At 48.1% G+C, this 26,870-nt stretch overlaps 1 pseudogene; it reads right to left on the bottom strand.

The window, feature by feature from the left end:
- LOC144806604 (uncharacterized) overlaps positions 1-26,870 on the bottom strand; it is a 129,583-nt pseudogene that overhangs the window by 62,265 nt on the left and 40,448 nt on the right.

Below are 26,870 nucleotides of genomic sequence, written 5' to 3'. Positions count from 1 at the left end.
TTACATTTAACCAGTCAAAAGATCTGGGTTTAATCCATCACCGTTCTTTAGCCCACTCTGCCACCCCAGTTCAGACATGGCTATATGCAATTCAGTCTGACCCTGTGCCTCATGGGAACAGTCCAGCCCGAACTGCCAAGCCATGTCTTCCCTGGACCGGAAACAAGCATCCTGAGACCGGTTTCGGATTCATAATCCTCATCAGCCAGGCTATCTTGAATCCAGTGGCCAAGTGAGCAAGGGACTCATGTCTGAGCATACCCTGCCACACTTAGGGCGAACAAAGCGATACAAAAGGGGATGAAGGATGGAGCATTTGAGCAAATCAAACACTCACCTCCAGTCAACTGATCTGGGTTTAATCCATCACCGTTCTTTTGCCCACTCTGCCACCCAAGTTCAGACATGGCTATATGCAAATCAGTCTGACCCTGTGCCTCATGGGAACAGTCCAGCTGGAACTGCCAAGCCATGCCTTCCCTGGACCGGAAACAAGCTTCCGAGGACCGTTGAACGGTGATGGATTAAACCCAGATCTTTTGACTGGGTGTGAGTGTTTGATTGATTCAGATGCTCCGTCCATCACCACCCCCTTTTGTACCGCCACAGACACAAGTCTGACCTCCTGCTGCTGGGAGCACTTCCAGCGAGGGAGGCTTGGACAATAGGTTTCATGTCACAGGGAGGTGCTAGCACCACCCCAGACAGGAGATAGTGGATTGGGGCAGGGAGGGCTGAATGAAACTAGACACTGCCTAGGGCACACAAGGTGTCTCATACATAGGCCAGTTCAAACCGGTGCTGGGGCACTCCAGCCCCAGCTCTGGCGCGAAACTGTACAAAGGGAAAGGGGTGTAACCACCCCCTTCCTGGGTCCCACCCATAGGAGGGACCTAGCAGGTAATCCAGCCCCTTGATTTGGAATAAAGGTAGGTGCTGTGTCCCAAGACTTTAGATAATCCTGACTGAAACTCTGATATGAAACTCTGGACCCTTCGACATTCTACTCGAAGTAGAAGACTGAAGAATCTCCCTTGTGGTCAAGGAGTGACCACCCTGTGCAAGCAGGCACCTTCAAGCGCTCAACGGTTTGCTTTGTTGTTGCTCCCGCCGGAGCTCGAACGACAGAGACCAACAAGAACCGGACTTCCAGACATCCAACAGCCCGATCCAGAGCAAAGCTGAGACCCGTGGAGGTGACGAGAGACGTGGGACCGGCCATCTTGGAAAGCCAGCAAACTGCTTTCTGTGCAGCTCCTGAGGCGCCCTCGAAGCTGTGCATTGGGGATTGAAAAGCCCCATACCCGAGCATCCTTTGCACCGAAGATCACCTCTCCACACTCACCGAGTGCTGCGTGGGGCCCTTTTGCATTTTCCTGCTCGACGTGTCTGTCCGGTCAATTGCCCGTTAGGTCGTGGCCTCTGCGACGATGAACCTTTGAATTTTCAATGCTGGTCTGGTTGCTCCAGACTGGCCCTTGCTCCCCTGAAAAGGAGCAGCCCATCAGACCTTGCTGGTCTGATCCAGAAGCCATCTTCGATTCCTGCGTGGGTTGCATTTGCCAAGGCCTGTTGACTCCGAATCGAGATCCGACACCGCCGACAGCGAGAGCCTTCGTGGGACAGTCCGTGCCCAGCTCCTGGTTGTCAACGACACCTCCTGGTCCACGTGGCAGCGGAGAGAAGCTTCATGACATCACCTGATCGCAACCCGACATCGCCTGGTTCCTTCCTTGTTCCTGCCTGGTCACTGGGTAGTGACCCAGACTCTGTCCCGTCTGCTTTCAGGTACTCTACATCTTCGATCCACCCTTGGACCAACTGGACTCTTCTCTCCTGGTCGCCTGCAGCATCTTCTCTCCAAGGCTCCATAGAACTCCACGACGAAACCCGACACACTTTGACACCTATGCACCCGCTTCCTGTGGGTGAGGTAACGCGATTACTGCGGTGGTCCTGTAGAGGTTCACACTCCTAGTGTCCTAGTTTTAAGTGGTTAAGTTCTAGTCCAGTTGGAAGACTTCCAAATCTTTAACTTTCTAACTTTACGCACCCATTGACTTCTATAGGTGCACGCGTGTGCATTCAGACACTGCACCCACATCCTGTGGGCCTCCTGCTCCATAACTACTGTTAGCCCAGTGTAGCCCCAGCGATTCCCAAGACCCTAGGTCTTACCATTGTTAGTGACGTGGTTCTTATACCACTATTTTAGTATATGGTTTAACGGGCCACTAGGGCCTATCCATATTTGTGCAACTTTTGTATGTTATATTAAGTTACTTGTTATTCGCTTGTGCTCCTGTGCTCATAAAGAGTTAAGGGGATTTATTTAGAAATAAATACATATATATTTTGAATATATAACCTGTGTGGTGTCCTTTCATTTTGTATTAAAAGGTTTGCATATGGTAAAACAGCTGGCTTCACATGCCCTCTTGAGTTTAGCCTAAGACTGCTTTTGTCCGTGCTACCACTAGGATAGCTGGTCTATAAGGTTGACTTTACAACCATCACCATAAGGGTTGTTTGGACTGGTGCAAGGTGCTCACTAGAATAGTGAACATCATATACCAGGCCAACTTCTCACAGATGTTGTTCCCGAAGCCCAAGCGTCCAAAAAAGTTATCATGTGTACTGGGAGGATGGCCTCCTCTACAGTGAGCCTAATGTTCCGGTGCATGGATCCTCGAGGGCCTTAGTGGTCCCCCAATGCTACCGGGTCTTCCTATTGGAATTGGCACATGAAATCCCTTTGGCTGTACACCTGGGCCAAGACAAAACCTTTGCCTGGTTGGTCCCGCATTTTTATTGGCCCAGGATGAGAGTTGCCTCTGACACCTATTGCAAGACCTGCAAGACTTGCCAGGCGAGTGGCAATACTGGGACTAAGGTGAAGGTCCCTTTGGAACCGCTCCCGGTTGTCAGGACCCCTTTCCAGCGGGTCGGAATTGACATTGTTGGGCCGTTGGACCCTCCGACCTCTTCAGGACACCGGTTCCTCTTGGTGTTAGTGGACCACGCCGCTCGGTACCCGGAGGCTATTCCTCTGAGGTACCATCACTGCACCGGTGGTGGCGCGGGCCCTGATGGGGATTTTTACCTGAGCGGGATTCTCCAAGGTCGTGGTGTCAGATACGGGCACGAACTTCATGTTGGCCTATATGCAGGCCATGTGGAAGGAGTGCGGAGTGACCTACCTGTTCTCCACTCCTTACCACCCCCAGACTAACGGGCTCATGGAGCGCTTTAATAAGACCTTGAAGGGGATGATCCAGAGCCTGCCAGAGGACTTGAGGCAGAAGTGGGACATCCTCCTCCCTTGCCTGCCTGCTGTTTTTATACCGCGAGGTGCCACAGAAGGGAGTCGGGTTCAGCCCTTTTGAGCTACATGCTGGCATTCCGCAGCCAGATGGCCAAACTGTGGATGGAAGCCTCAGACAACCTGGAGGCTAGTCAAGCTGTCATGGAGTGGTATGACCGCAACGCTCGGAAGGTGGAGTTGGACGCTGGACAGAAGGTGTGGGTCATGGAGCCTGGGGAGCTTAGCGCCCTACAGCACCAGTGGACTGGTCCGTACGAAATTGTGGAGCGTCGCGGCCAGACCACCTATGTCGTGGATTTGAAGACCCCCCGACAGCCCCATCGGGTGCTCCACGTCAACTGCCTGAAGCCGCACCATGAGCGATCTGAGCTTGCTCTCCTCATGGTGATGGATGGGAGCGACGAGGAGGAGAGTGAGCCTTCTGTCGGCCCAGGAGAAGGATGGATCGGTGGAAGGAGTGGTCCTCTCCCCATCCTTGACCCCAGAGCAACAGAGGAACTGCCGCCAGGTGTTGGAGCAGCATGCCTCGCTGTTCTCCGTCACGCTAGGAATCACCCATCTGTGTACTCATGATGTGGACAAAGGGGACAGCCCGCCTGTAAAAACCAAGTCTTACCGGCTGTCCGATAAAGTGAAGAACAGCATCCAGGGTGAGGTGGCCAAAATGCTGGAGCTGGGGGTGATTGAACCTTCCAGCAGCCCTTGGGCCAGTCCGGTCGTGTTGGTGCCGAAAGCGGCCCCACCGGGCACCAAGCCAGAACTTCAGTTCTGTGTGGATTATTGGGATTGAACTCTGTCCCCAAGACAGACGCTCACCCGATCCCACGGGCAGATGAGCTGATTGACCGGCTGGGAGCAGCCCGGTACCTCAGCACCATCGACTTAACGTCAGGGTACTGGCAGATTGCCATGGCCGATGGAGCAAAGGAGAAAACAGCGTTCTCCACCCCCGAGGGACACTTTCAATTTAGAGTGATGCCCTTCGGGCTCAAGAACGCTCCGGCCACTTTCCAGCGGTTTGTGAACCAGGTGCTGTCTGGCTTGGAGTCCTTCTCAGCGGCGAATCTGGATGACATTCTTCAGTAGTAGCTGGGAGGACCATCTGCAGCATCTCCAGGAGGTGCTACAGGCTCTGCAACGTGCTGGCCTGACCATCAAGGCTAACAAGTGCCAGATTGGACAGGGATCTGTCGTCTACCTGGGACACCTGGTGGGCGGGGGTAAGGTACAGCCCCTCCAGGCCAACATTGAGACCATCCTGGCCTGGGAGCCCCCCAAAACACAAACTGAGGTCCGAGCTTTCCTCAGCCTCACCGGATATTACCGCAGGTTTGTCACGGGGTATGGTACCATCGTAGCCCCCTTGACTGAGTTGACGTCCAAGAAGCAGCCACGAAGAGTAATTTGGACAGCTGCTTGCCAGGAGGCATTCGAGACACTGAAGCGTGCGATGTGCACCGCTCCGGTACTTGCAACACCTGACTTACCGAAAGAATTTATCGTGCAGACCTACGCCTCAGAGCATGGCATAGGTGCTGTGCTCTTGCAACTCAACAACGACGGTCAAGACCAACCTGTGGCCTTTATCTCTAGAAGGCTCCTCCCAAGGGAACAACGATGGAGTACCATCGAGCGAGAAGCCTTCGCTGTGGTCTGGGCCTTGAAGAAGTTGAGGCCATACCTTTTTGGCTCTCACTTCCTGATTCAAACCGACCACCTACCCATTCGCTGGGTCATGCAGATGAGAGGCGAGAATCCCAAGTTGCTAAGGTGGTCCATTTCCCTACAGGGGATGGACTTTCGGGTGGAACAATGGCCCGGAGTTGACCACGCCAATGCTGACGGTCTCTCCAGATTTTTCCGCCTTAGTGACGAGAACTTCCTAGAGGTTGGTTAGCTCTCCCCGCTTTTGGCTGGGGGGACGCATGTTAGACCTGTCAGCCCTAGGGTGGTCTTTCCCTGTTTTTTTCGCCCTTGCCTCATTTTTCCCACCTTCTTTTTTTGTTGGCCTTAGGTCTCCGAGCGCCTTTTCATTGCTAATCACTGCTAAGGTGCAGGTGCTCTCTACTTCAAACATGGCTGCCACTGGCCCCTGCTACTGCAGAGTGGCCTTTTTAGTAGCACTCTAGTTTCCAGGAGCTGGCTGTGACTCCAAACATTGTTGCAATACCAGCCTGCCTTGCCTGCCCATAGTTCGAGTGGGGAAGCTCCTGGAACCTTTTAGAATAGGGGCAGAGTCTATTTTTGCCGCTTTAGAGGGTGGTCACCTGACCTGGGCATATATAAAGAAAGGTGGGAAAGTTTTTAGTCAGTTGGGGCATCACTGACCTGGGAGACCCTACGCAGGAGACTTAGGCGGTAGGGCCTAGTCAGGAACCTATACCACTGGGGGTGACAGGGTGTAGGCGCTGCCCACCAAGCTGTGTGAGAAACACTGAACTAGCCCACTGATCTGGCCCGGCGGGAGGGGAACCCAGGGACCACCTGCAGTGACCTGCTGAGGACTCCTGTCAGCAGCCTGCAACTCAACCCCTCAAGAAACCAATAATCTGTTACCTATCAAGGGCGCAGGAACCACCAAGCGCCAAGAAGAAACCTAACTGCCACAGGACTATGGGGGATCAACCAGGTATTGGGCTTTGCCATCTCTGCGCCCTGGGCCTCAACCTGTGCCCCAGTGCTGTCCTGCCCTGCCTGAACTGCCTTAATTGCTTGTCCTGCCACTGTGGTGTGGCCTGTCTGGCTTAAGCACCAAAATCAAGAGGGAGTTACTCTTTTACAGGAAAAGGCATGGGTTACAGTATCAAAAAACAACAGGTTTCCCTATTCCACAATTTATCAAAGGTGATGATCCTAGTGGGTCACTAAATATTAGTGCGCCCTCCCCATAAAACCTGAATATAGTCTATGCAAGAGTTACCAAATGTACAGATTTCTTTAGAACAGTTCTTCAACAAGAGCACCTACTCACACATGAGCTTACATTGTCAATGATTTATTGAACAAATTATTAAAATATCAGTATTCTACTGAGGTCCTAATGTACATCATTTCCAAGTCGGTAATCACAGTTCAAAAAAACATTTCCATTAAAATCATACAAAAATCATTGAAAAACACAATATATTACAACAAATCTTTTCCTTTTTGGTGCACTTTATAATTAATGAAGAACAAACAAATTGTCGACGCGGCGTTTCGGTGACATACACAATCTTGCACCTTCTTCAGGACTTTGTTCATAACATGTACATCTAGAAGATATATAATAACACGCCATTAGACCCGGCTCAGTTCTTTACTGTCTTTACATTTATCCATACTAATTCATCACCCTATTATTTGGTAACCCCACACGACAATTCAGCAACTGCATTCTTTAAATGCCCCTACTGGGTTCTTTCTATTGATATGGCGCGCCCTCTCCCTTAGGGATTTAATACATTTTATGCGCATACCTATTGGCTCCAGATCGAACCTCCGATGGTCTGTGTAATGAAAAACTCGGCGGCTCCCAAATATGACAAGCTGTAATCCAGGAGAGAGAAGAGATAATTACTCTGTCCTTGTCTCTTATTTGCTATATCAGCTTCAGCTAGTTAGTGCTGTTTCTTACCTAGGGATTATTTCCTTCCTGGCAAGATATTCAGAGATCCGAATGTATTGTTTTCCTGTCTTTAAATGCTCTAGGAGAAATATCAGAACAATGAGTCTATATCTTGTCCCAATGGGCATGGCTGGGTTTTACTTGTCTTCCCTCCCCATCTTTTCAGGGCAGACCTCTGTTTCAACATTTGCCAATATTTACCTTACAAGAGGGATTTTCTTGCTTCTTCTCTGTAAGGTTTGTATAAGCTGTGTAGATTTCTATTAAAGAGAGAGGTTATCTTAATTTTTTAGTTATTTTTGTTGGTTATTTCTTTATCACCTAATTGCATATTATTCTTACCGCTAATGGTTCTTTTCTCCTCTTTGGGGTAGGGGGGACGTCTTTTAGTTAAAAAGGTCCAAGATTCCTGAGTTTGGATCTGTAATGTAGTCAGGATATTTCTCATCACTATTTAATATGTTAATTTCGTGAGTATTGTCACTAAGTAGAGGGAGTTCTTACCTTAGTTGTGTCTTTAGTAATTGGTAAGGTTTCTTGGTACCCCTCTCTTAGTTCCTCTTGATCTTGTATAATTTAATCAAGGTCCACTGTCTTGGAATTTTTTAACAAATTGTTCCAAACTGTGGAAAAGTCAAAGGGTAGTTTTTAATATTAAAGCATTCTAGCAAGCTATTCTACCAGGTTGCTCCTCCCTGTAAAAAAAGGGGTTTTATCATGCGCAAACATAGCCCAATGGGCGTCAAGGCGCCTAATTCCAAATCAAGCTCATAACATAGACCCAGCAGCTCAACCTGTATAAGCTCTCGAAAAGCACCACGTTTTAAGGGCCTTTTTAAACAAGACTAAAGAGGGTAGGGTCTTGATCTCCATTGGCAAGATGTTCCAAAGCTGTGGAGCAACAACGGAGAAGGCCCTGGCTCCCCATCTGGTGAGCTTAAAGCGAGGGACAACAAGTTGGAATAGTCCCGAAGAGCGCAAACACCGTGTGGGATGGTAACGGGTAAGCAGAGAGCTGATAGCGCCATTAGATCCATCCTCGAGTGCTCTATAGGTCAAGCACAGAATTTTGAAATTAATTCTGTGTTGAATGGGCAGCCAGTGAAGGTCTCTCCTCGCAGCAGTGGCAGAGGAGGCCCTGGGAAGATCCAGGACAAAGCGTGCAGCGGCATTCTGCACTATTTGCAGTCGGTGTATAAGGCCCTTGTTGGATTCCATGTAAAGAGAGTTGCAATAATCCAACCTGGAACCAACAAGGGCGACTGCAATCTGCTTGCGTGCTTCGAGAGACAAATAGCTGCGAATTCTGTTGAGCGTCCTGATCACGCCCCAGCAGGTCGAAACAGTCCGATTCACCTGAAGGGACATCGAGAGTGAGGTGTCGAACACTACACCCAGATTTCTGGCAGACTGAGAGGGAGTGGGGCAGATGCCAAGAGAAGGGGGCCACCACTCACTCGACCAGATGTCTTGGTCCTTTCCAAAAATCAGAATCTCAGTCTTGTCGCCATTTAGCTTCAAGAAGTTGGTAACCATCCAATCTGCAACATGTTGCATACAGGACCTGAAGCTAGAGGCAGATGTTATAACAGAGGACTGAGTGAGTGAGACCATAATCTGGGTGTCGTCGGCGTATGAAACCACCTCCATCCCCTGCGATCTTACTAGCCTAGCAAGGGGGGCCACGTAGATGTTGAACAGGGTCGGACTTAGTGCCGACCCCTGTGGCACCCCACATTGCAAAGACTTAGCTGGGGAGAGGTGGTTGCCGAGCATCACTCTCTGTTCCCTATTAAGGAGAAAGGAGTTGAGGAGACTCAGGGCCGAACCGGTGACACCAGCCTCCCTAAGCCGAGATGTTAAAATGGCAGGAGACAAAGTGTCAAATGCGGCCGTGAGGTCCAATAGCCCTGTCCTTCCTCAATCCCCAGAGTACTTACTAGTGAATCGGTGAATTCAGCACGACGTCCTCCCTTGTCAGCTTCCTTTCGGCATATGAATCTAAGGGGAGTTTGGTACTTCTTACATAGCATAGACTGTCTGGCTTAAGCTGCATGAACTGCCTCAAGCGCTGCAATCCCCGACCTGCTGGTGCGCCGTCTAGCGCTGTGCCTGTGCCCCGCAGCGCGACCTCCCTTGAGGCGCTGACTAGCCCCACTCACCGCCGCAGCTCGAAGACTCACTGGCGCTGCACTGAGGTGCTGACATTGCCATCAATCGCCCAGGCGGCCCCCGCAGCCAGGTGAGGGCCGCCACTGTGCTGCTGTGGGCCGCGTCCGGTCCGATTGAGTGAGGTCCCTGCGGCGGCTCCCGGAGCCTGAGAGAGGCAACCGCGAACTCCAACTAGGCCGCGCTGGGCCCGAAGCTACTATCATCCCTGTTACGTGGTGGGGGACGAATGCCGCGTCCCTGGCCGTGCCCCCGTATTTCCCCGCACTGCTGGTTGGGCCGGGTGATTGCGCCCCTAGTCGGCCGCACTGCCATTGGCGGCCGGCTCTACACCCCCACGGGGCCGCGACCGGATTGGTCCCGGGCCCGCGAGGCGCCCTGAGGGAAGTCCCGGAAGACCGAAGCAACGTCGGGCTGTAGGGAGGCCCAGGAAGAGCGCCAGAGCCGCGCAGGCCTCCCCTGATCCGCCTACTCCCTGCCAAGGCCGGAAATACCGCTGAGGGGGCCCGGCTGGACAAAAGACATACTACTTATCAGGTGTATGATTATTGGTTTTTGTATGTTATCTTGTCCACATGTAGGGACCACTGTTTTTTGTAAATTGATACTGCCCAATGTCCCTATGGCATACCTTTCGGGTTCCCATGTCTTTGTGAAAACATTGTTCTTGTTTAATGATATGCTGATTCCTGACTCAAAGGAATGTTATTGCTAAAGTAATGAAATGTTACACCTTTGATGAAATGCTTTGATGGACCAGAGATCCCGTGGTTATTGAGTAACCTGCTTCTGACCGTAGATAAAATTTATTGATTTGAATCATACCGACAGGTGTGGGCTCCGTCATTGTGTGCATTTCATTTTCTCAGTGGATGTGTGTGCTGTGTGGTCACTTTACACCGAAGCTTTCGGGTGCCTACCGGCTCGTGCCAAGCTACCCCCCGGGGAACTGGTGACCCCAGTTCCTACACTTACTACTACAAGTCAAGCCACTCCTGTTCACGCACCTCAACTGGAATTAGGGGTAGTGAGTGCATATACAAGAGCCTTGGCAAACCTTGTCAGGTGGGCTTATAACATATTGCATGCACCTGAAGGAACATTGAAAGCAATTATATGTCGAGCAACTTTAAGGTTGGGCCAGGAATAAATACGTTTAAAGGAAATATAGAGATTGCTTTGGAGCACTTCCAGTGCTCCAAGAATCTTTTATAAAGTTGATCTCAGTACACCTAAAGATTTTTCAGAAAAACTCTAGTCCGACCTTCAGCTATGAAATGGATAAACTTGATTGTCAACAGTTATCGCATTGTAAGCTCTCACTAGCCAAGGTGGAGTATAAAGAGATCCCAAAATATTTGAGTTTTACACTGGACCATAAGGTTAGGTGTTGCATCCTGATGCTAAGACTGAGGACATTACCGCTAAAAGATATAACAAAAAATGGGGCGGTAATTTTGATAAAACCGGCCAATGTGATTTGCGTAGCGGAGGAATCCAACATCTGGTACATGTCCTATTTGTCTGTCCAAATAGCAGCTTGGTCGATGCCCGCAATCGATTCATAAAACCGATTTGCACAAACTATAATATTTTTAGAACAATGGATCTGCTTGGTCTTATAAGACCCCCACAGGATAAATTTGTAAGTCACAAAGTTTTTAATTTTTTTAAAGCATTTCTCCCGCTATTTTAGAGATGTTTAAATTAAGAAGAAGACTCTCTTTTGTATATAATGTATTTCGTGATATATCGTGGTTCTATGGAATTGAAAATCTGTATGTACTATTTTAACATATTCTGGATCTCGGAAGAGGTCTGTACCAATTACAATTAATTCAATTTAATTTAATTTCACTAACACTCCCTCAACTCTCCTGATATTGTCACTCCTCTTATACAATACCACTCCATTCCCCTTCATCATTAGCGCTGGCCGATCTCATACCACTGCTGGCCTGGACAATCCCATGAGCCTCTGCAGTTTCTTTACACCTTTGACCCACCTAGGGCTTTAAAAATTCATGTTTATGCTCTTAACTTCATTTCTCAGAGATGACGTAAAAACTCTAACGTCCCCCAGGTCAGCAGAGCAGTCCCCGTTCACATTTCACATGCTTTCATCCATCTTGCATTTCCTAAAAGAGTTTCGTTTTTTCAGATGATGTGTTTCTGTGTCTTGCAGCTAAATTGCCGCCGCGGTTAATAAAAAACTGTCATGCGTTTTGGGAAGTCCTAGGAGGTACGGGTCTATTGTGGGTACGTCTTAAGAATAATAGATTTACATACACTGGGCTTCATTAACTCACGCTCTTCCCTGTTCACCAGCCGCTGTCTAAAAAAAAATCTCCTTGGCCCAATAAAGATCTTTTCTTTCTTTGAATTCGGATTCCTATAGAGATCCGCCCTAAAAGGAGTCCTATATCCATCCCGGATGTATTTTAACCAAGGGATGTAGTGGGCATGGTCCAGAGCCAAACAATCCCTTAGGATCTCTCTATTTAGGGTGATACCCTTGTTCAACCAGACTTTGAGCCAATGAGAAAGAGGGCGAAACGAGTACATGTCAATTTATTGCATCTGGATTTACCTCACATCCTAGGGGGGTCCTTATCTGGGCTGACAATAAATTTGAATTGAATTGAATTTAAAAACATTTATTAAGCGCACGTATACCTGGCGGTTTCTTGGCGCTGGGAGATGCAGAAGCATGGGAGACAGAGGACCAGGGACTAAGGCGAGAATGCTTGCAGAAAAAGAAAAGTTTTGAGCGCCTTTCGGAACTCAGAGTACGAGGATATAGATCTAATAGTGGGGGGGAAGGGAATTCCAAAAAGTGGGGCAGAGAACAGCAAATTTCATGCCCCCCAACTTGCTCCTCCTGCATCGCGGCACAGAAAGGAGGGACTGGGTGGAAGAGCGTAATTCTCGAGCGGGACTGAGGTTATTAATTTCCGAGTTTATAAAAGCTGGGGCAGTTCCAGCACGGGCCTGAACGTTGTGGATCCCAGCTTGAAGAGAGCCCGCTCTCTAATGGGGAGCCAGTGCAAGGCCTTTAGTAGGGGAGTGATGTGGTGCGACTTGGGGAGACCATAAATGAGGCGAGCAGCTTGGTTCTGGACCAATTGAAGACGCCGAAGGGCATAGGCGAGAGCGCCATTGTACAAGATGTTACCGTAATCTAGGCGCGATAGAACCATCGCCATAAAGATAAGTTTTAAGGCAGGAAAAGAAAAGAATCTGGAAATCTTTCTAATGGTGCGAAGGGTGAAAAAACAAGATGAGACCACCGTGCTGATCTGGGAGTGCAGGGTGAGGTGTTGATTCAGCGTGAAACCAAGTGTTTTGACTGAGTGGGAAGGTGAGGGGGGGAACCAAGGGAGGGGGGCCAAAACGTGGGGGTCCAGGGACTGGATGTACCACCAGTGAGAACTAGCTCTGTTTTATCTGGGTTAAGTTTAAGGTGGTTGGAGTTCATCCAGTCCCTGATAAAAATCATAACTGATTGAAAACTGTGGATGGGAGTGTGAAAAGTTGAAAATGAGCTGGAGGTCATCGGCATAGTTAAAAACCGTGACCTCCAACTGCTGTAAAGCAAAAATAACAGGGAAGATGTACAGGTTGAACAGAAGAGGAGAGAGGGAGGAACCCTGGGGGACACCACATTGCACCTTGCACGGTCATTCAAAAAAGAAGTAAGCCAAGCCAGGACAGGCACCCTGATGCCTGCCGCCTCGACACGGGTAAGAAGGATGGAATTATCTACTGTGTCAAAGGCGGCGGACAAATCAAGGAGGACCAGAGCCTGGGGTGGGTTGACGTCCATCCCCTCCCTGAGCTCGTCCATGACTGAGACCACCACTTTCTCGGTGGAGTGGAGTGGACGGAAGCCAGCCTGGCAGGGGGCTAAACAGCCATTGTCATCGACAAAGGAGCTGAGGATTGTAGTAATGTGGCACTCCAGGAATTTGCCCAAGTAGGGGAGGAGGGAGAGGGGGCGGTAGTTAGAAAGGGAGGAGGGGTCCGCTCCGTTTTTTTTTAAAATAGGGATTATTGTTGCCGATTTGTGATGGCTGGGGACAGTGCCTTGTTTGAGGGAGTCATTAAGAAAAAACAAGGGGGGGCGCAGGGCAAGCTAGGAAGATCTCTCTCAATACAAAAGCAGGGTAGGCATCAGAGGGGGAACCAGATTTGATCCGGGCCAGCAAGGGAAAGAAGGTTTCCCTGGTCAAAGGAGGTATATAATCCAGGTGGAGTCTGTTGGGTGGAGGCTGAGGGCAACGAAGGAGGGAGAGGGCAGTGGTATATTAGCCTTGATGATTGCAATTTTTTCAATGAAAAAAAATTTGCAGAGAAGTTGGGAGGGGGAAGATTTAAGAGAGGCTCTATCTGACGAAGCCAAAAATGTCCCTGGGCTGATTTTCAGCAGAGAGAATTTTTCCCGAAAAGTAGTCCGTCTTGGCAAGGAGGATGGCCTTTTTATATATATTGAGTACAAGGGAATAATGTGCTTTTAAGGTCGGCCAATAGGCGCACCTCCTGGCGCGCTCAACCTGACGCACAACCAATTTTTCTCCTTAAGGTCATCAGTGAACCATTTGTTGGCATTGTGGGCGCGTCTGACTGTGACGCGTCTCAAGGGAGCCACTTGGTCACATGCCCTGGAAAGCCATTCATTAATGGCAACTACTTGAGAAGAGGGGACAAGCTCCTCTAGGGCAGGGCAATAACTTTGAAGGGAAGAGCAAAGGGAGGGCATATCAACCTTATTCCAATTGCGGGCCCAGGTGTTCTTAGGAAAGGAGGGGCGCTTGGCAAGGCTAAGGACAAGGAAAAACAAGATCAAAAAGTGATCGGACCAGAGGCAAGGCGTAATAATAGGGGACGTGACTGGAACGTTGAGAGACCAGATTTGGTCCAGTGTATGCTCCCCGGACATGGGTGGGTGTATGAACGTGCGGGACAAAATTTAGACTATGAAGAAGATCGGTGAAATCTTTAGACACCGCATCTTCCGCGGGGTCAAATGGCCAGAAATTAAAATCTCTAAGGACTAAAACAGAGGAGTTGTTGACTGCTAACGTAGCGAGCAACTCCTGGAACCGAGTAATAAAAAAAGGAGTTGATTGGGGGGGGGCGGTAGACAAGGACGCAGGTAATGGGGACTTGAAAGGAGGCAGATCGCATCACCAGGCAGTCGACTGACGTGATGGCCGCGGAGGAGAGCAATTGGAAGTGAAGGTCAGAGCGGACGATCAGGGAAACCCCGCCTCCTGCCTTGCCTGCCGGTCGATCGGCCCGCAGGACATAGTAGGAGGAGGGGAGGGCCGCGAGTACATTGGGCAGGGAGTCTGGACAGAACCAAGTCTCAGTCAGAAACCAGAAGTCAGGCTTGTGAGAGTCGAGAAACACAAATAATTCAAGATGATGCTTGACTGCCGATCTGGTATTTAAAAGAAAGGCCGACGTAGTGGACGCCGAGTTGGGCGGGGGTGGGGGGGATCCTAGGAGAGGGGGGGAAGGGAAGGGTGGCAGAGGCAGAGTGGCTGAGGGAGAGGGCACGGGGTGACGATAAAAAATGTACGCATTGACCCAAGCGGTAGATTTGTGGTGGCCCGTTGTTACAAGGAAGACGTAGCAGTCCTGTTGGTTGGACTCTATGGTCCTAACTATGATGAACCGCAGTTTTACCACACACTCAGCACCTACCTGCACCAGGATGATGGCCTGCCTCAGATTTAGAGGGGCGAATTTAATTGCCTCCTGGAACCTGCTATGGATAGATCAATGGACCCGACCCGCAGACAGGCAGCGGCTGCAAAAACTATCACAGATTTAATGGACTGTTTGGGGATGGTGGATATATGGAGACATTGCTTAAATACGGGTCAGGTATATTCACTTTGTTAATTGGTTAATCTTTAAGAGCCTAGTGCCTAGGGTTACCCAACGTGAACCTCTTCCCGAACATATTAGTATCACTCGCCAGTGATATTGACCATGGAGCTCTGACAATGCCAGACCTCTGCCTTTACTTGGCGATTCCCATCGTACTCTCTCCTAGACTCCGCCTTTAAAAAGGAATTCAGCCAGCTAATAAGTGAGATTTTTCAGACAATGTTGGCTCGGTGGATACATTTGCTACGGTCTGGGAAACATTCAAAGTTTATATTGGGGGGATGGTTATATCAAAGCACTCAGGGGTACTGAAATCCCCCGGAGTAGGTGAACACTCCTAGAAAAAGAAATATCAGCACTAGAAACGAAACAACAACGGTTGGGAGATAAACAAACGTTAAGGTACATCCAGGTTGGACTAGAAGAGGACAATGAAATAGCAGCCTAGGAGTTTCAGCACAAGGGACAGTATTCGGTAGCCAGACCATACGGAAAAGGGAACACCCAGGGGCAACGCTAGGGGGCACCCTAGGAGAGAGGTAGAGACTCTGTTGGAAGAGTTAGATGAGGATGACCAACCCCTACATGAGCCGCACCATATAGCCGAGAGATTTCGCAAATACTATGCTGAGTTAAATAGGTCTTGAATAACCCCAGATGAGGCAGCCATAAATGACCATTTGGAGAACATTAAAATGACGTGGGAGCATCTGATGGCTCTGCTGGACCCGGAGGAGATCAGTGCAGCACTGGCGGGTATGCAACCTGGGAAAGCACCGGGGATGGATGGCATAACTGTGGCTATTTATAAAGCATATTAAGATGTCCTGATACCACACTTAGTCACACTCTATGAAGAAATGGCATAGACCGGAATAATGCCACCTTTGATGCGCGAGGCCTTTATAGTAGTTGCAATACCTAAACCTGGTAAACCTCCCAATGTGTGCTTCTCCTGTGGGCCTTTATCGTTATTAAATGTTGACGTGAAAATATACGCTAAAGTACTTGCCGATAGGCTGACGTTGATATTACCAAGGGTGGTGGTGCCAGAGCAGTCGGGATTTGTCCCGGGTCGGAGTCTGAATACTAATCTTAGGACGCTGCTGGATGCAGTACAGATCCTGGACCCAGAAGCGGCCGCAGTCTTTTTGTATGCCGAAAAGGCAAGTGGGTATTCATGAGAGCAAACTTGAGACGTTTGGTGTGGGAGAAGTATTTCAACAATTGGTTAGGACACTGCACAACAAACTGGTGGCACATATTCGTATTGGTGCAATAACCACATCCCAAAGTTCGATTACAAGAAGCTGCCCACTATCGCCCCTGCTATACGCTCTCATAGTTGAGCTGCTGGCGTGCGTGCTCCAAGAATATCATGATCACAGAGGGCTGCGATCCCCGAGCTACAGACTAGTCATATCAGCATACGCTGACAACATGTTGCTGTATGTTCGGGAACCAGGGAAGAATTTTACGCCTATGTTAAGAGAAGTGGTACGATTTGGGGGTCTTTCAGGGCTAAAGGATAATTGGGATAAGTCCATCATTTTTCCACTTACCCCATCCACGATGCCACCAGTATTGGAATTCCCCGTACGATAGACCACAGAAGCAGTATGGTATTTGGGAATACAGATTCATACAGATCCAGCAATAGTCATATTTGAGAACTACGGTAAGGCAATACAAATGTTAGAAGATGTGAACCGCTGGGTCAAACTACCATTCTCTCTCATTGGGCGCATAGCTCTTATGAAAATGGTAGTCCTCCCTAGGTTTCTGTTTCTGAACATACCTATTCTCCTGCCTAAAGCAATTTTTGAGACATTATGCAGTTTTCTGACAAAATTAGCATGGGCGGGAAAGCAGCCAAAGGTTCGGTGGGAGGTCCTCACTCTACCTTATGACATGGGGGGGTCTTAATGCGCCAGACCTAGAATTGTACTATAAAGTGGTGCAAAGCTCCTTCGCCTACTACTGGATTCATGGCCCACACGATCTGCCTAATCAGTGCTTGGAGAGAGACGCTGCACACCCCAACACACTCCCACAGAAACTTTTCAAGGCTCCAACCCGCCAAATTGAAGTCTTTGATCTACTGAACACTACATCACATGCACGGTGGAGCTTGTGAGATAAACAAGGGGCACACGCTTGTATTCCCGCATGTTATACTGGAGCAGTGCACCTGGCTCTCGTTAGTACTGGTAACAAATATGAGAACTGCCCTGCAAACGCAAGGGGTAACAAAGATGGGAGATCTTTTTCACACAGTAAAGGTTGGGAATTGGAGGAATATCCCTGAGCAAATCACCCGCCATCAGCCCTGACTCGATATTACTGCCATGAATTTAGAGAACTATTAGGACAAGACTTGCAAGAGCCACCAAACATGCCGGCACGTTCTGCCCTGAAACAGAAGAAGCCCCAGACAAGTTAGTAAGAGTGCTCTATGCTTACGCACAGGCAAGCGCAGACCCAGTGTGACTAAAGCAAGATCGGACTAGCCGAGAGACTTGGGTAGGCCCGTAGAAGATAAGATATGGCAGTCCTGCTGCGCTAGAACGAAGGAGGGATCTGTAAATGGGGACACCAGTTGATACACTTTAAGTACATAAACCGTGTGTATTATACGCAGGAAAGATTGTACCGATATGGCCTACGGGAATCTGCAAACTGCCTGCGATGCAGTGAGCAGGAAGAAGGGTTTATACATGCTGTTTGGTACTGTCCAGCGATACTTCAATTCTGGGAGGGAGTTTTCCAGGCATTGACGGCTAGAACAGCCTCACTATACAGATGAAACCAATGCTAGCTTTATTGGGATACGATAAGGACCTAGGAAAATCGGTCAGGAAGCTAGTAGCTATTGGACTATTATTAGCTAAGCGCAGAGTAGTGATGCGCTGGGCAAGGGGCCCAGCTCCAAAATTGGGGGATCGGCACTCGGACATGGTATACTGCAATGAGTAGTTAGACACTTTTAATGAGCTTCAGTCTGTGCAGAACTGCCCTAGGGACTACTGGGCCCTTTATAAGGCATACTTAGTGGACAAAGGCGAAAATGCCGAGGAGGAAGGGCACGCAGAGGGGCGATGCTGGACGCAGGATACTAAAAGAGGATTGCAGGCTGCAGCATGGTGGGCTATGGAATGGGGCTGCGGTAACACCAGACCCCTGCATAGGACGAACGAATGTATGCAGCTGAAGAATGTACGGACAATAGGTCACGTGGAGCAGATGTGTGTGCGGATAGGTCTATCGAATGACTGTCAGCAGCAGAAAGGTATACTAAAGAGCACCACTTACCACTGAATGCTTTGGACTACTTTCTGTATCATACAAGAACTATGTTGTGCAGTGGGACTACAAGGTGGTCAAATGTGCACGTGTGATCTTTAAAATGTTAATAAAAAATAATTGTTAAAAAAAACAGCAGAGAGGAGTTGGTCAAGAAAAGAAACGAATCCCCTGAGAGTTACGAGACTTGACTTTTGATTTAAGCTCTTCTCGCACACAGTGCAGTACAAAGGCTTCTCTCATGTGTGTATGCTTTGATGCCGTACAAGGGATCCCTGATAAGCAAAGCGCTTGGAACACAGAGTGCAGTGGTAAGGCCGCTCTCCTGTGTGAGTTCTTTGATGCAGTACAAGGTTTCTCTTCTGTGAAAAGGTTTAGGAACACACAGTGCAATGATGGAGTCTCTCTCCTGTGTGTACGCTTTGATGCCGTACAAGGGTTGCCTTACAAGAAAAGCTCTTTGAACACACAGTGCAATCAATGATAAGGTTTCTCCCCTGTGTGTTTTCTTTGGTGCTGAAGAAGATTTGCCTTTTGACTGAAGCTCTTCTCACACATGGTGCAGTGATAAGGCTTTTCTCCTGTGTGTATGCGTTGATGCTGAATTAGAATTTCCTTTCGAGTGAAGCTCTTGGCACATACAGTACAGTGATAAGGCCTCTCTCCTGTGTGAGTTCTTTGATGCAGTACAAGGTTTCTCTTCTGTGAAAAGGTTTTGAAACACACAGTGCAATGATAAGGTTTCTCTCCTGTGTGTTTGCTTTGGTGCTGTAGTAGATACGCCTTTTGACTGAAGCTCTTCTCACACAGGGTGCAGTGATAAGGCTTTTCTCCTGTGTGTATGCGTTGATGCTGTACAAGGCCTTTCTTATAAGCAAAGCGCTTGGAACACTCTGTGCAGTGATACGGCCTCTCTCCAGTGTGTACGCTTTGATGCTGTACAAGGGTCGCCTTATAAGAAAAGCGCTTGGAACACAGAGTGCAGTGATAAGGCTTTTCTCCTGTGTGTATGCGTTGATGCTCATGGAGAATGTACTTTTGAGTGAAGCTCTTGACACATACAGTACAGTGATAAGGTCTCTCTCCTATGTGTACGCGTTGATGCCGTACAAGACCTTTCTTATAAGCAAAGCGCTTGGAACACACTGTGCAGTGATAAGGCCTCTCTCCAGTGTGTGTTCTTTGATGCTGTAAAAAAGTTGTCTTTTGAGTGAAACACTTTTTACATGTTTCGCATTGATATGGCCTGAGGCTGGTGTGTCCTTTTTTGTGCCTCACAAGAAGAGTCTCATTGATAAATCCTTTCTCACACACATTACAAGCATAGAGTCTCTCCCTCATGTGCATTCTGCGCTGTTTCCTTACGTAGATATTTTGAGTAAAGTTCATCTTGCCTCCGGAACCTTTATGGCTTTCTTTCCCATTCATATTTTCTAGATGTGATTGTTGTTCTGCAAAATAGAAAAAACATTGAAAATAACATGAAGAAAATATTTCTTGAAAAAGCTGCATTGTTATAATATGGAGAAGTGAACAGTTACAATTCAGGGAAAAAAATTTATGTTCTAGGAAAAAGAGTCATACTTCCCTTTGAGACACAAATGGTGGCTAGTCCTCCTACATAAAGTGCGTTGACCTGGTCCTGCAGCAGGAGCATGCTGGGAAATCAAGTGGTTCACAAGAACCACTGTTCGACATGGGGTTTCTGGTTGGCTAGGGTAGGCACCTAAGCCAGGCAGAATCCACCACTCTAGTCAGGGTGAGCCAGAAACACACCTGAGATAACCTGCGCTCACCCTCTGGTAGCTTGGCGCAGAGCAGTCAGGCTAGTTTAAAGAGGCAATGTGAAAAGCATTTGTGCAACACACTCGTGCAGCAACACAGTGAGTAAACCACAAAAGGGAATCCACGCAGGATTATGTAAAAATACATTCTATATTGTAAATCAAACAAGACCAAAATGACTTAAATCACACCGTTAGTGCAAATAATGCACGTTTGACAGAGACAAACACAAATTACTATGAAAACATAGGTCCAGCGCACCTGAGCTCCTATTGCACTTCATACGGTAACTGTAGTGAACGTTGTTGAAGTGATTGCATTTAGAAACAAAACGTACGGCGCAGGAGCACCTACTAAACGCTAAACAGTAATTTAGCTTGAGTCTTCAGCAGTTCTCCTCTATGGTCGGCCCTGCACCATTCTTGAGGTAATCTCCAGAGCAGTGACAATGCTGAACAAGAAATGCCCCTCAAGCTCTTGTGAATTTGGAGCCCGCCGGGGCCGCTAGAATCGCGTCTCTTTGCCCAAGGGAAACCAAGCAACCCGTGAAGGAGAGCAGGGCGGCTTTACCACTCTTCTGGACCCAACCCGCCTCACAGTACCTTTGTGGGTGCAGGGTCACTGTCCTCAAGGCATCTGTAACTTGCTAACAATGTTGTCATGTCTCGGGAGTGGGACCCGACGTTGAGAGCTTCGTGCAGTATACTCGTTAAAACCAGAGGGCGAGGCTGGCTGCAATGAGCCTCAAAATGCTGGCCTGTTACAGAACAACGTGTCGCGAAACGCCTGCCTTGAAGGCTTTGTGCAACTCCTGTAGCTCTGCAGCCTTAGACGCTGACTTTACCACCTCAGGGGAATACAAGTGTTCAGGGGGTTGTTCCTCGAGTCTCACGACCAGAGGGGCCACACTAGTTTGTTCTTGGTGGCATCTGATGGTGGCGATATCTTGCCAGACTCCGGGGGCGAGGTTCACAATACAATTCAGCTGCAGGGAGCACGCTGGCTCAAGGACGTGTTTGTTTCTCTGGTAACGCCTCCAGGCGAAACAACGCTGTTCACGCTAGAGAAAAAACACTCACCACATGCTGGTTTGTAAAACATGGAACACTTCCCTAGAATGCACAAAGGCACTCCCTGGTCAGAGCGCTGCACTGTAGGCCCATGGTGCACTGTCCTGTAATGCACAAAGTTTTACCTTGGTGCAGAAGGGAGCACTGGCGACATGCTAGCCCTTGTAAAATGGGCTCACCCAGCAGAAGTCTTGGAGAAAAGAGGCAACAAGGTCTTTGATGGCCCTGAGATTTTGCGAGAAAAGGGGGCAAGCACACAAACCCTTGGAGAGCACTTCAGGGAACTAAAGGAGGTGGCAGACAGCAGGTTGCAAATTGGTAGTCCCTACTGCAGACCATCAACAATGCTTGGTTATCAGCCACTAATGTGAAGTGCTTTCCATACGCAAACACATGGAAATTATTCACAAGCCCAAACCAGTGCCAAACATTCTTTCTCAGGGTGCGAGTATGCACATTTAGTTTGTGACTAGCTCTTATTGGCATGTACCACAATACGTCTCCAGGTATTTGGCGGACCGTTGTGCTGTTCAAGGATTGTGCCTAACCTGACAGGGCTAGCATCAACTACAACCTCTGTATGGAGTTTGGGATCAAAGTCGGGTGTTTCAATGGTGCTCTCAATGGCTTTTTTGATTTTTTGGATGCTCTTCTCATACTCACGTGACCGATGAAAAGACACATACTTTTTGGTTAGTTCTGGTGGAATGACCATAGCAAAGTCTTGTATGTATCTAGAACAGTAATTGACCGTTCCAAGAAATAATCGTAATATAGAAATGCCTTGTGGGGGATTTGCAGTAGACAATGCTTGTACTCTAGCTGGATCAGGTTTCATACCCCCATCACAAAAGACATGGCTGAAGAATTTCAAGCTTTTTTTGTGGAATTCACATTTGTCAGCATTAAGAGTTAAGGCTGCATCATTCAGCAAACGACATACTTGCATGAGTGTTTTGGAATGCTCTTTCTGTGCAGCCCCATAATACCAATATATCACTACAGTTAAATGCATTTACTACAGGCTATATGATAAGTCAAATGAGGTCTTAGAAAAGTTCTGCAGCAGAGGATATACCAAAATTCAATCGCTTGTAGCAAAACAAACCAATATGCGTAGAAAAGGTTGCAACGTATCTGGAGTTTTCTTCAAGTTCCAATTGGTAAGATCCTTTATTCAGGTTGAGTCGAGAGAAGAACTCTGCGCCATTCAATTGAGTTATTATATCACCAATGTGCAGACTGTGAGGTTTCTCTCGCTCAGTTGTCTTGTTGGCCTGACACATGTCAACACTTATGCGTACAGCTCCTTCCCTGTCTCTTTTAGGCACTGTTACAATGGGAGAAAGCCATGGTGTCGTATCAATGGAGCATTCAATGATGCCATGTATAAGTAAAAAATGAAGTTCCTTTTCAACAGCTTCTTGTAAGTGAAACGCAACTCGTCTATGTTTTTGATGAAAATTCTCATTTATGTGTAACCTTACTTTCATATTTTGAGTTTTCCCGACCCATGAAATAATGAAAGAAATTGACTAACAATTTCATGAGGAGCATTCATAGTGTAGTTCACGGATATCAGTCCCATATCAGCACCACTATGGAAACTCAGCAAGCACTTGAAGCTGTTCCTTGAAGTACATGAATAGGCACATTCACCACAGTTTTCTTAAGTTTCATTGTGGTTACAAATTTTTTATTTGACTTTTGAAGGGCGTTGAGTCAGCCCATGAGTATACTTTAGTCTTTGAATTCGTAAGTTGTGGTACCGGAGATATTTCGTGATACATCTCCAGCGGCATAATATTTATCGACACACAGCTGTCTTCATGTTGAATTGTCTTCACTTTGGATTTTTTTCTCACATTCGACTAGCCCCATATGTGCATGCCTTTTTGAAGTAAACATCAATGTTGCACAATTGTCATTGTCCCTTTCATTGTAAACAGACACGGAGGAATTCTTTCGCGATGATTTAGACGATGATCAACTTCATTTTGCGTCGATTTGCCTCAATTGGTGTGACCGGGAGTACGTCGAATGTCACTGATGTAGCGTTTGGTCAGCCATTTTGTCTACACGCTGCAACACACTTACTTTTACCTTCGCGTTGGAAGTCGTCACAAAATGATTCGCTTTACCAAAGTCTATGCATATCTGTCCAATAGCGGGACATTTACCTTCGTGTGGAAATGACAGTCCATATCTGTAACACGTTTTCTTTTTCTGTGGAGACAGGACATTATGTCCCTCGGCCTTGTACCTTGACTTACTTTTCGTGCTCATGACCGACGCACTTTGTAGAAACTCCTAAAATAATCCCTAGATGGTCCTTGTGAGTGACACACTCCCCCTTTCCAAAATGTGATGCCATCCACGTCTTCCGGCTGTGACAGTTTTAATCATCATGTGCAGTCAAAACAAGGTGGCAGTGACCTCCTTCTCAGATCAAGGCCTTTATTAGACAATGATCCCACCTTTCTGCACCTCATACAAATTACACACATCTCTGCTGAACAATCAAGATGGCTCCTGGGGTTCATGAAATACAATACCCAACTAGTGCTATGTGAGCAATGAGGGAAAAGTTAGTTTCTGCTGATGAAATCTCCTCCCATTTAATTCCTCTACTGTACAGGAACCTTTTGATGCTGGGGAAGAATACGGGTCACTAGCTGACCAATTAGGTTTCCTAAATTGTTCTCTGTGAGCGTAGAGGTGTCATAAGGCTCTCAATCTTTAAATACAATATTAAACAATATACATCTCATAACCCTTTTATCAGAATAAAATCATTAACATATGAATTCGGAGTTTGGACCCCAAATTTGAAAAGATTCTAAAATAACAGTCCTCTGCAGTCACTACCAGTCCAGACTTCATGATTTTATGTACATTAAATTGTAGGCCTGGGGCATCTGCAGGCAAAAGACTTTTGTAGAACATAAATGTCACATGAGATATGTTTGGCTGAGCAGAATAATCCTACTGTATGGTCTTCTACCTCAAGCGCAACTAGATACTACAGTCAGCTTGTACTCTGCAAGTAACTAAGGTTTGGCAAATCCCTACACCCTCCTGCCAAAGGGTTAAAATGTTCCATTTGAACAATGAGGGAAACACTGTTCTAGCAGCATGTGGAACGTTTTATGCCAGCAGACGTTCCATCCAATCAAAGGCAAAATACATGAGGGAACAACTTCAGGTATATGAATTCTTATGCGCACCTAATTTCGAATAATTCAACTGCCCGTATTGTAGGGATTCATCTAGCATATTGTCCCAGGAGTGGCGTAGAAGGTTGTATATCACCTCCGACCCCAATACTTTTTCAAAAAATGTTGAAAGAAAGCAGTTCTCTTTATTCATGTAAGAAGAGAATAATTTGTCTCTTACGGTCACAGCTTCTGCGGATAAGCCGGCAAACAAGTCACCACTAAACCTATGTACCTACATTTTTCAGACTGCTGAATGACCCACCAACACCCTTTAGATACGGGAAAACAAAGAAGAGAGAGAGCGAGACAGGGCAGCAGAAGAAGAGACAGATGGAGGAAAGACGTAGAGCATATTTATACCCGAAAGGAGCGAGACAGCCAGGGATGCAGAAACAATAAAAAATACAACAGCACCACAGAGGCAAATGACCACTACAGGGAGATGGCCAGGGAGGAGACAGAAACTTATGACATCACAAGGAGAGAGTCAGCCGGGGCATCAGTCGTTAGAGGAGACACTACTTGAGTCCTGACACCAGGTGATTACACTGCCAAACGAGGAGCGACGCTCTTGAAAAGGGCACAGCGGAGCAGAGCATCAGGGAAACAAGCACACGAGTGGTGCATGCGTGCTCGAAAACAAGGCCGGGAGTTGTGTGTGCGCCCGTACGCTAAAAGAAAATAAAAAAACATCCGAGCGGTGCGCGCTTGACGTCAAAAGTGAAAGCAGGCTGGCGAGTGGTGTGCGATGTGCGCGCACCATGACGAGAGAAGAAAGCCATATTGCGCCTCTGCTCGTAACTGTGTGCGTAACTGCACGCTCTATGCCAAACAAAAAGCTGTGGTCGGCTTTTTAAAGCCCACACACTAAATGTCTTGTCAGTGCAGCGCATGCGCAGGCTCAGGCGACACCTGAAAAGGAGGGCATTTCGGCCGATTACGTTCCACCTCCGCTCCATCGGAGTTCCCTACTCCTGGGGTCATCCCTTCCGCTTGATCATCTGCTTACATGGCATGATCCACCACCTTTGCTCATCCAAGGAGGCCTGCCAGCTGTTGGTCATTCCGGCTGAATCCCCAGAGCGATCCCCTCTGGCTGGGGGGTGGGGAGACTAGAAGACCATGGGTCGCTCCCCTGCTCGGGTCCGTCAATGGCAGAGAGCGCCGGGCGGTGTTGGCATCCCTCGGTGAGGATTCCTCTACCCGAGCATAGCCCTGATTCTTGTCACATTTCCTGATCACTGTTTTTGATATGAGCCTGCTCTCCTTCCAGCCTTCTCTCTTTATCTTTCTGAATGGGTGGTGGGCCCTGGCGGGTTGGGGTGCGAGGTGGGGTGTCAGTGCATCTTTCACCTCTCTCTTATGGTGCCTCTTGCCCTGGACATTTATAAGGTTTACTTCGTTGTGTTGAACATTTTTTAGGTTTGTATTGGGATGTTTGGTCTCCCTCCACTCCTGGGTTCCTCCGGGGCAGGTTCCAAACAGCTACACCACGGTGCCACTTGCTTCACGGGCTACCACACTCCCCCTCACCCCAGATTACAATTGCCTCTGGATTCACATTATAGTCCCTTCGACGGCCCCGGATCTTCAGATCATCACACTAAATGTGAGGGTCTCAACAACCATCTCAATAGGCGCGCCATCCTCTCTTAACTGGAGCATTCCGAGGTCCACATTTGCGTCTTCCAAGCTAGCGACACCTATAGGCTCCACTCCAGGGCGTTCCCCCACCAGCTCTGCTCTTCCTATTCCATCAAGTCAGCGGGGTGGCCATCGTTATGTCCACCGCCTTCCCTGGAAGATTGGTCCAAAACAGGCAGAAATCTGGGGCAGGTTATTAGCCTACTCATTTTCGCTGGGATAACACACCCCTACAGTGGGCTCACTGTTTGCACCAAATGATTGTCAGGAGAGCTTTTTGCGCTGGGCGGTGGCCGAGTTAACTAGGTTGACACATCGACTGTTGCTGATGGAGGGCGACCTTAACATAGCCATTGACAACGCAATGGACTGCTCGGGTCAACGTCAGGGACAGTCTGGGGCTCTCTCATGGGAACGGACACAAAAGCTGGAAGAGATGGGCCTGATAGACATCTGGAAGGCCATGCACCCCACCATTCGGGATTACACATTTACTCCCACTCCCATAACACGTATGCGAGGATAGATTACTTCCTGGACCATTCTGGTTTCGTATCCCATACCTAAATTGACAAAAATTTGCCCCGTTCACTGTCTGACCATGCAGTGGTTGTTCTCATGCTTTCTTTTCCATCCACCCGCCTTCCACCCACGACTTGGCATCTCTGGGACACGCTCTTGCATCGCCCTGCTGTAGTCCAGCAGATTACCACGGCGCTCAGGGACTTCCTTGAAACGAATGACAATCCCGGACCTCGATCACCACTCTCTGGGAAACCCTGAAGGCAGTGATTGGGGGGGTGGTTTATTGCGCTTACCTCAGCTGATAATAAGATAAGCAGGGACAAGCG

Source organism: Lissotriton helveticus, assembly GCF_964261635.1.
Source record: "Lissotriton helveticus chromosome 1_1 unlocalized genomic scaffold, aLisHel1.1 SUPER_1_unloc_9, whole genome shotgun sequence".
Classification (NCBI taxonomy): domain Eukaryota; kingdom Metazoa; phylum Chordata; class Amphibia; order Caudata; family Salamandridae; genus Lissotriton; species Lissotriton helveticus.
Note: the sequence above shows the minus strand (reverse complement) of the source record. Positions and strands in the feature narration are given on the sequence as shown.